Source organism: Ochlerotatus camptorhynchus, unplaced genomic scaffold (assembly GCF_037179485.1).
Source record: "Ochlerotatus camptorhynchus isolate MF236.1 unplaced genomic scaffold, CSIRO-AGI_Acam_v1.1 ptg000299l, whole genome shotgun sequence".
NCBI lineage: Eukaryota > Metazoa > Arthropoda > Insecta > Diptera > Culicidae > Ochlerotatus > Ochlerotatus camptorhynchus.
In genome coordinates this window covers 250155-259892 of record NW_027040787.1, presented here as the reverse complement: position 1 = coordinate 259892, position 9738 = coordinate 250155, and the positions used below count along the sequence as shown (strand labels likewise).

At 39.8% G+C, this 9738-nt stretch overlaps 1 pseudogene; it reads left to right on the top strand.

The window, feature by feature from the left end:
- The first annotated feature begins 8087 nt into the window (after positions 1 to 8087).
- Positions 8088 to 9231, top strand: LOC135706962 (uncharacterized; annotated as a pseudogene).
- The last annotated feature ends 507 nt before the right edge of the window (positions 9232 to 9738 follow it).

Sequence of the window (9738 nt, the reverse complement as noted above, 5' to 3'; positions counted from 1 at the left end):
ACCCTTCGCAGTCTACGAGGTTGGCGAAGTGTGGCCATGGATCGAGTAGAGTGGAGACGACTTCTTCGAACAGCAGAGGACAACAAGGTCTTAGTCTGATTGGTAAGTAGGGTAAGTTAAATTACGTATTTGATTTATACTTGGAATCGGATAGCAGAAAACTTTTATTGATTTACCTGAATTGATTTAATTTTTGATCGATTTAATTATCGTGACGATCACAATACTTCAACCACTTTGATCTAAAGAGAAACAGTTTTGCTCGATAGACTTCTCTGCCACCGTTAGTATTAGTGAGCAGTTTCACTAATACATGCGTTCTACTGGTTGAAATTAAAAAACAAACCACTGTCAGGTCGAACACTTTGACAGTTGATTTTGTGGTTGAAAATAATAAACAAATCGTTTTTACACTGTTAGACCAGCACGGTTGGTTTAGTGAGATCTTGCGGCAAGAAGTCTATTGGCTCCCGCAAGTGACAGATCGAATACGCCTTTTTAATAGAAACTAAGCGATCAATTCAACCTCTGGTGATGAATATGAGAACGTCAAAAATAGTGTTGTGAGCAGAAATTGCTGCCGTGAGACGTAGGAAGCGGAGCACTTTTTCACTTTTCCTGATAAATTGATTAATCTGAGATGCTCCAAAACTTGATCTACAGTTGAAAAATTTAATTCTGTATCGGTTTTGTAAGGCTCCTGTTGGTGTTCAAAAATATTTTAGTTGAGTGTTGTTAGTGGAGAGTGGTTATGATCTTCCGGATTTCTTGTGTGTGAATAGTTTAGCTGCAAACACAGAGAACAGACATTGAGGCTCGAACAAAATTTTCGTTTTGTAATATTTTTGAGTGTAGATTCATCAATAGTGACTGTAATTCGCGTATTATTCAAAAGCTGGCACCGACATGTAGGCGGTGCTTCCGTCCTTGTGATGATACTTATGCCACAGAGAACAGACGTTCAAGTTCGATCAGAAACTTGTGTAAGGTTAAGTGGAAACGTCGCCGCTACGTACCGCTAGCATCTCCTGATTTCATCTATAAATTTATCACTTTCGACCAATTGGGCGCTAGTATCGATAAATTATCTGTTGAAAATTGCCACTTGGCGCTACAAGCACTTAGTGTCTAGTGTAAGTTTTGCAACGCCAGCGCCATCATGTTGTCAAAGAGGGTTTTTAAGTAGGGAAGTCGCCGTTAATGGCGCTTAAGTCAAATAGGAATCTTTACACAAGTTTTTAGAGAAATTTTGTTCGAGCCTCAATGTCTGTTCTCTGTGCTTATGCTTAAATCTGTCATATTCTTTGGTTGCATGTAAATTATTAAATTTTATTTTCTAAATTTCCCGCTTAATACTGTAAAACCGTAAAGTTTATCACGTTAAGAAGGGGAAAAAACGGATAAATGTTGCCTTAGTTCCGATAGTTGAATAGTCCGGAAAGCGAATAGAAAAAAATTGCAACCTACTTTATTGTCATAGAGCACGAGGTTAATTCTACTCTGTGATTACAGACACCCGTATGAAATTAAAAAGGTATGCAATCGCCACATTAAAGATCCGAAAGTTGCGTACTGGAAGAGTATGTAGTGTCGTAGGATGCAAGACAAAAAAACGAAAAGGTAAGTTTGTGTGAAACTTGGCCCGGAGTGGAGCTTTGTGTTACGTATCCGGTGATATGAATACTACTCGCAACATATTTCCAGTATCCCAGGAAAATGACGTCGTTGGCGTTAAAAACGGTGAACCTTTCTCTGATTGGCCGAACCAATCCTTCCACGAAGTCCAAGATATCGACTATGGTAATATCCACATCAGGATCTTGAGCAGCTGGAACACATTCACTTTAAAGATGTTTTTCAATCTGTTTAGATTTGTATCGCTTACGTTTTGCTACATTCAGTACGTATAGATTTTAACCTTAATCAAATGCAAATGTGAAAACTGCTTCTCAATTTTCGATCAGATTATTCTTTAAAATACATATCAAATGTGTTGGATAGAGTAGGTGATATGTTTTTTACCATTTTCGCCTTGTTTCATTATAGAAATCCGTGGAATTCGCAGTGATTAACAAGTATTTTTCAGTAGCTCCGTATCACCCTCGGTATCACCTCCATTCAATAAAAACAAAACTATCATCACGTTTTTAGTTACTGAGCCAGAACGTAGGTGACTTTTTTTTTCTTCCGTCGATCTTGTTTTCCGTGCTGAGCTCCAACACCGAGCTACCGACACCAGGGAGGCAGCTCCTACACCTGGACCCTACCTATCTACCGGGAACTAACTACTCATGAACCGGGAACCAACGGCTTTAGGAAGGCGTGATCAGAGATGTTATGCTTCAGAACATCCCGGCGGTGCTGACTGGGATTGAACCAAGGCCTGCTGGGGTGAGAGATAATCACACTTACCACTACACTACCAGCGCCGCTAGCGTATACATTTTGTTTTACATTTGATCTCCTATTGGCATTGACGGCACCGTCGAAAAATTGTCTCTTCTAGAAAAGATTGACAGTTTCTTATGGGATTTTTCGGTGGTGTGAAAGGATAGTAAAGACTGAACTCGGAAAAAATGCGACACTTTGTTTTGGGTGTAACTTTTTATCGCGTGGGTAAAAATTAATGAAATTTTGGGTAATACTAGAAGTACCTGTTGTAGCAGGCGATCTGCGAATGCGGACGGTACAGCAAGCCGTTCGTTACAACCGGCACCATAAACGGGCAGCTTTATCGAGAGAAATGCTTGCAGAAGCGCTTGCTGCCCTTCCTCCGCTCTCACCGTGGTCCCACGCTGTTCTGGCCGGATCTCGCTCCGTGCCATTACGCCAAGCCTGTAATGGATTGATACGAAGCGAAGGGCGTAAATGTGGTCCCGAAGGAGGCGAACCCGCCAAATACACCAGAACTTCGTCCGATCGAAAAGTTTTGGGCGATAATGAAGAAGTCGAAGAAAAGCGGAAAAACATTCAAAACCGATGAAGCTTTGAAGAAAAACTGGGAGAAATTGTGTAAGAAAGATGGGCAAAGCCTCGCCCAGATCTCATAAGCAGTGCTAAGAGAAATGTACTAAATTGTGTCTTGTGTGTCTCATTTTTTCCGAGTCCAGTCTTTACGAAGTCCGACATGTTTCACGCACAGTCTGACGTTTGCTTATAGATTTTACCATAGGAGTAAAGAGCTACAGAGTCGCCGTCAACGCCAATTAGGAAGTGCAATTTTTCCTCAACTTAGCGTGACATAATTAATGCATGGCCCTCTATGTATGTGCTACGATGACAGCTCACCTGTGCTGCCGCTGGCTGCTGCTACAGGTATGTATAATAGTTCTCCTTCACAGGTTGCAATCAGGCACATTACAAACGAGCAGGGTTGGTTATCGTTATACCAGTCACGATTGCACTCGTGTCTTAAAGTTTTTAATGGAAAAAGTTTACCGTACACACACAGGTTAGCAACGGATCAGCATGTGTGACTAATAATGTTCTCGTCATGGAACGAAACTCTTCAAGGAAACCAGTTCATGAGTCTTTCATCTTCACTGCCTGGAATGGGGAGGACGAGTTCCCGGCACGTAGAGATTAGATTAATCGAACGAATTTGAAATCAATTAATCTGGAGTTGTGAATAATTATGAGAGGTTTTGTTTCAGATCAGATCAGATGGTTGAGTGGTATACCACGCTCGTTTGCGCTTGATGCAAAAAGTAATCCAGCTCCCAATTAAAGTTAATTGATAAGTACGCTCTAAACAAGGATAGGAAAAAGTTTCCTGCTTAATTACTATAATTTCCACCTCAAGTAGATACACAAGCTACGAGCTCAATCGTCAACATGTCAACGACAAGCACACCCACACACACACACACACACACACACATTCTCCCGTAATATAATGTTATAATGTTCATCACTTTCAGGCTACAGGATCAGGCACCAATTTAACATCATCTCCTCATCAGTGAGCAAAGGAGCAACAGTTGGTTTGGACTTGCGCGTCTTTCGTATATAGCCCTTTATACTCACTCTTACTCGACTGCAGCAGACGAGGATTGGATGATTTTCAACTTAACAGATTGAGGATAAAGCTCCTGACCTCCCATCCACCAGGAGACTCCACCACCAACGGCATCATTGACGAGTGCACGGATGGATTTGAGTTCACTCACTCGACAAAAAGTGACACAACAGCGGGGCCCTGTTTACTAAAAATGAACACATATATGTTCATTTTTAGTAAACAGGGCCCCGCTGTTGTGTCACTTTTTGTCGAGTGAGTGAACTCAAATCCATCCGTGCACTCGTCAATAGTAGGGTAGCTGGGTTGAGTCGTTGAGTGTGTAATGTAACCTTGTATTTATCCTTCAGGGCAAGTAAAGTACCGGCACACGGCCGATGAGATCGACTCAAATTTGAGTTTCGTTCACTGAAAATCGCTAAAACGTACATGCTATTTCAAAACTACAAAACAACATTTGGGTAGAATCCACCCATATCGGTCAAAACTGTACCTAATCAAAAATTGGTAAACCATGTTGGAAGTGAAAAGTTGACAAATGAACAAAGTCGATCGGATTCCTGTCGATGTTGTCCATTTGTCAACTTGTCACTCCCAACATAGTTTACCCATTAGTGGAGGCGAACCAGCCCAAGGCTGAAAGCCTCCTTAATAAAGCTAAATAATAATAATAGTTTACCCATTTTTGGGTAGGTTCAGTTTTGACCCTTCTGGGAAGATTCTACCAAAATTTGCGTAGTTTTGAAATAGCGTGTAGGTCACTCATAGACTGAGTAACATTTTCCTCAAAAATCTGCTCGAATATGAAGAAAATTGATGAAAATTTTACACAGTCTAATACTAATAGACCTCTCTAGATTTTCCTCATATTCGAAAAGTTTTTCTTGGAAAATCGAGGAAATTTTTTCTCAGCAGTGAACGAAACTCAAATTTGAGTTGGTTTAGTCGGCCGTACAAGTATAATCTTGGCCAGTCCAGTGAACAAACAAAGGGGAGAAATACTTAATTATGGTAAAACGGGAAGCTAGTGCTAGCAGCGGTATAATTATGAATCCTGATATCCGGTTCGCCAGAAGTGCAGGAAACGTTTTTTTTGTTTGCTCTATTCGTTGCATGAAAAATACATTGTTACTTACGAATGCACGACGGTGCTGGCTTTTTTTTATAAGGAAAAAAAAATCTACAGATCATTTCAAATCATTTCTGGGAATCACTGTCAAAGGCAGGGTCAACTGTTAAGGTTGAACGCATGGACTGTAATTAATTAACATTTGGAATTGTTGGACCCGAGGTTTATACATTTACAAAACATTCAAGAAGATTGTTGCGATCGAATTTGAAATCTGATGTCATTTTACAGATTGTGTCAGCTCGTGATGTCCGGTTCGGCAACGAATATCCGTTTGAATCGACACAGCACATAGAAGCTATCACTGACCGGAAGATTCCTTTAGTGATTACTCAAATACACGAGCAAGAGGGGAAAGTAGAAGCCGGTGATAATCCAGACGGCCCGGAGGAAGGAGCTATGGTACTTCCACCAAAACTTGAAAGGGGTAACTCCCAGAGCGGGACTATTCCAAGGAATTCACATCAATAAATAAATTTTAATATTGCATCCAAGAGGATGCACTTCAATCATGTCGAAAATCTCATGTAATTTTTATGGCCACAAAAATAAACAAATGCATTAAAAGCAGCGTAATGTCAGTTCATGCACTGTATTAATGATAATTTTGTCCTTTTTGGCAAGTAATATTACACCATATTTTCGACACGATTGAAGTGCATCCACTTTGATGTGATATCAAAATAGTTTTTTTTGCTGTCATTGAGTGGGGTCACACAGTGGTCGGCGAAATTCCAAATCGTGGCGTAAATTAATAGCTCCTTCTTAATGCAAGAAGCTTTGTGTCATCAGCAAAATTGATCCTTAGTAGGGTAGAGCGCTACTTCGTCGTAATCGCCCATTTCCGTTCTATCAATCAGAAAACATCACACAGAAAAAAATAAATTTTAATATTACATCCAAGAGGATGCACTTCAGTCATGTCGAAAATCTCATGTAATTTTTAGGCCCACAAAAATAAACAAATGCAGCAAAAGCAGCGTTATGTCAGTTCATGCACTGTATTAATGATAATTTTGTCCTTTTTAGTCAGTAATATTACACCATATTTTTGACACGATTGAAGTGCACCACTTTGATGTGATATCAAAATTAATTTTTTTATTGTGCAATTATAATCATTGATATGCATGCATAAATCAATCATTAGTTTGTTCCGATGCGTTAGTTCATTACCTATAACATAAATCCTGTTAGAGCGCATTGTATGAATACTTACGCTCATTGTTTTCAAAACAAAAGAAGCGCTCCTAGCGAATCAACTGTTTTCACATGTTTATCCGTAGGACGAAGAAAATCTAATGTCGTTTCAATGCATTAGGACGGAATTGAAACTCGTAGAACGAATTTAGAATCAAGAAACAGTATTAGATTTTAAGCAATATCTCAACAATTTGTCACTCTTTATCAAATCCAATGGAAAGGTGAATAAATTTAGAAGTCGTCTTTGAAAGAAATATTACATTTTTTGTTCAAACCCGTTCAAAAAAGAGAGGTAAAGCGCGGGTTGTGCTTAGTAGGACGGAAATTAGATCAAAAGCCCTACACTCAACTTCCAAATGCAGCATTTCAGGTTTTTTTTTATGCATTTTTAAGAGAAATACACCAATTTGAAGTTGACAAATTTTTGCGCGTTCCAGACTTTATGTGTGTGTCTAACGCATGCAAATTGATTAAGTCCAATTAGTTTAATGCGAAATCACCGATCACATCACCCACGACAATGAATCCGTCGATTTGTAGTTATTATCTTTTCCTTGGTAATTGTAGAAGTGAAGATCTCCAGTAAAGCAATAATTGCTGTATAAATCATTTCCAAAAGACCGTGTTAGGGCTACGGTAGTTCAGATAGCTATTCTGTGACAGGCAAGCCTTTATTGATTATTGAGCTGGCCATATGCTGTATTCTACGTTAGCTCAGATGACACGGCAAGCGGCTGGTTATCGGAAGGTACATGGTTCGAATCCCACTCAGCCGAAACAGTTGTATTACATTTTCTAATATAATCCAGTGTGCGTGTGTATGTGCTCTTCATCAGTATCAACAAATGAAAAAAAAACAACTTAAAGCCAGTCAGCCCTTGCTTTTGCTTCCATTCTTATTTACCGGTTAATTTGTCCCTAGATGAATAATAAATTAATAAAAACTGAACAGTATCTAATTAAACGCTACTACACTTGATACTCAAGCGTTTACAGCATTGCTGTGTAAGGAAACCATGAAGTTTAATAAACGCTGAACGGAGGCACCCCGAACAAGTCACGAATGACACAACGGGGCTCATTTTTAATTTGCACTTCTAGAAGCTCAATCAGCATCAGAAATGCAAGTGTCTAGTAGGGTAGGTGTTCCAGTAATAGTGGTGTACCTATAGTTGCGGTATGGAGGTTGTGCTGGAATAGACAGGAGGACACGGATAAGATTATTTTTCATCTTTAGCTCTCCTAAAATAAAGCATATTAGCATATTTCAAACTTAAAATTAGCCCAAAAATTTCGGAAAATCATCAGTTTTTTTTTTAAGATTTTCACTCCTTTGCACCTATAGTTGCGGTAGTGTAAGAAATAAGAAACCAACGCATTCCACTATTGGGTCATTCTCTGAAACTTGTTCACCGCACCAAAGAACACAGCTTTGAAACCAAGCACCGCATCAAGGTTGCCGGATTGTTTTTTTGTCACCAGTACAATTTATTAAGTAAATATAAAATATTTCAGAGTCACTGGCAACCCTTGCTTCGATGCTGAGAACCAAAACAAACAGTTGTCAAAAATGTAAAAGGAAATCTGATTCGATCTCGGTTTCGAATGTTTTTGAGGAAAATTATCTCATTGAGGCTGGGATTAACGGTAAGATATTAATAAATATTGCTCTCTATCACATATCACATAGCTCCCGTATTTAATTCACAGTTTTATACATTAGACAGGACGTTAGCAATGGACCAGCGAGACGAGGATTCAGATGAGGAAGTAGACCAAGAAGTGGAATACCTAATCGAGGACCCGCTGTATAATGCTGGCCAGGATGAGGACCCATTTGCCGAAGACGAACTTTCAAACAAGTCGGATGCTCCAGACTGCTCAACACTTGTCAACTATACGATAAACCCATTTTTGAATCAGAGTGAATTCGCAACTGATGATTCAACACGAGAGGCAGGAGATTTAGCTGTGGAAGCAGTAGAGCAAAAACGATTCTACTTTCTGGCCAATTATTTCGTGAAGAAGTACACGAGGCAAAAAAATGGTGTATGCATCAACGAAAAAACAAACGTTCAAACGTTCAAACAAAAGTATCCGGAGACAGTCTGTCAGATGTCTTTGAGTGCATATGGAGCTTCGTCAAACCACATCTCTGCCGGGAAATTGATGTGAATGAAGTTGACGTTTCGTGGTCTGCGAATGAAGATCCGGATATTCGCGATATTAATAACTTCGTCTACCTACGGGATGCAAAAAGATAGACCATGATTAAATTGGACCAGCTAGGAGAGGGAAAAATCATGCTAAACTGGAGAAAGAAAACTATCAATGTGTTTGCATCTGGGCTATCTGGGAAGAAGTCAACAAATGCCGTTTTCAACCAAGTGAAACAGACAGAGCTGGAGCACCAAGCAACGTAAACCTCGATGAGTTGGTCCAACATTTGAAAGAGCAAAACTCCCACTTGAGAAGCCTTGATTCTGGATGGATTCAGTGGGCCAACTGGATTCACGCATCTCCAGCTCATCTTCAGACTGGGTTGATGACACAGTTGCCACCAGCGGAAATGAGGGGTATGTTTTCGTCCCTTCCTATCTCTGAAGGAAGCCGATCAGCATGTGTGCGTGAAGGTCTGGTGGTTGCTCAAAACATCGTAGACAATCTCGCCCCCAGTGTTCAAGTGTTGTGTGATAAAGCGGAACAACTTATGAATTTCGCTTTTGAAGTGAAACTGTTGGCTCAAGGTTTAAACGAGAAGCTAAATATGTGCCGAGACATGCTGAAGAGTATGCAAACTTCTTTGGCACCCCAGGAATCAACTGTAAGTCAAAGAGTTGCAGAAGAAGTTGGGGACGTAATGGATGTTGATCATGCTTAGTTGAAATAAAGTTTGGCAGAACATGTGTTTTACTGCAAATATTCACAGAATGCGTTTATTTCTTGTCTTCAAAGCCAAATGCGCTCAGTGGCTGATCAAGGCCAATATTTGGGTCAATGTTGCCTCAGAAAATGTACCCACATTTATGAAAAAGAGTTTTGTCCACGAATAGTTTTCAAACTTGACGAATGTCTACCCCCGATTTTATCTAACCCCGATTTTGTCAGCTTTTTTCCCCGAATTTGTCACCCTGAAGATTTTGCTGAACTTTATGATTTTTAAGCATGAATTCTCAAGCATTTCGCTCCAAATGATACAATTGTTTTGTCGCAACAATAACATAGGAAACTCAAATAAACCTCATTTATTGCGACACTGCACAGCTGTATCGATTCCCTCCCGATAAAGATAACTAGGTGGCGGATAGAGCTAGGATGGCTGCAATATAAGTTATGGGCAGATATCCCATTCAAGAAGAAGGTTTCGTGATCCCCAAAATTACGATGA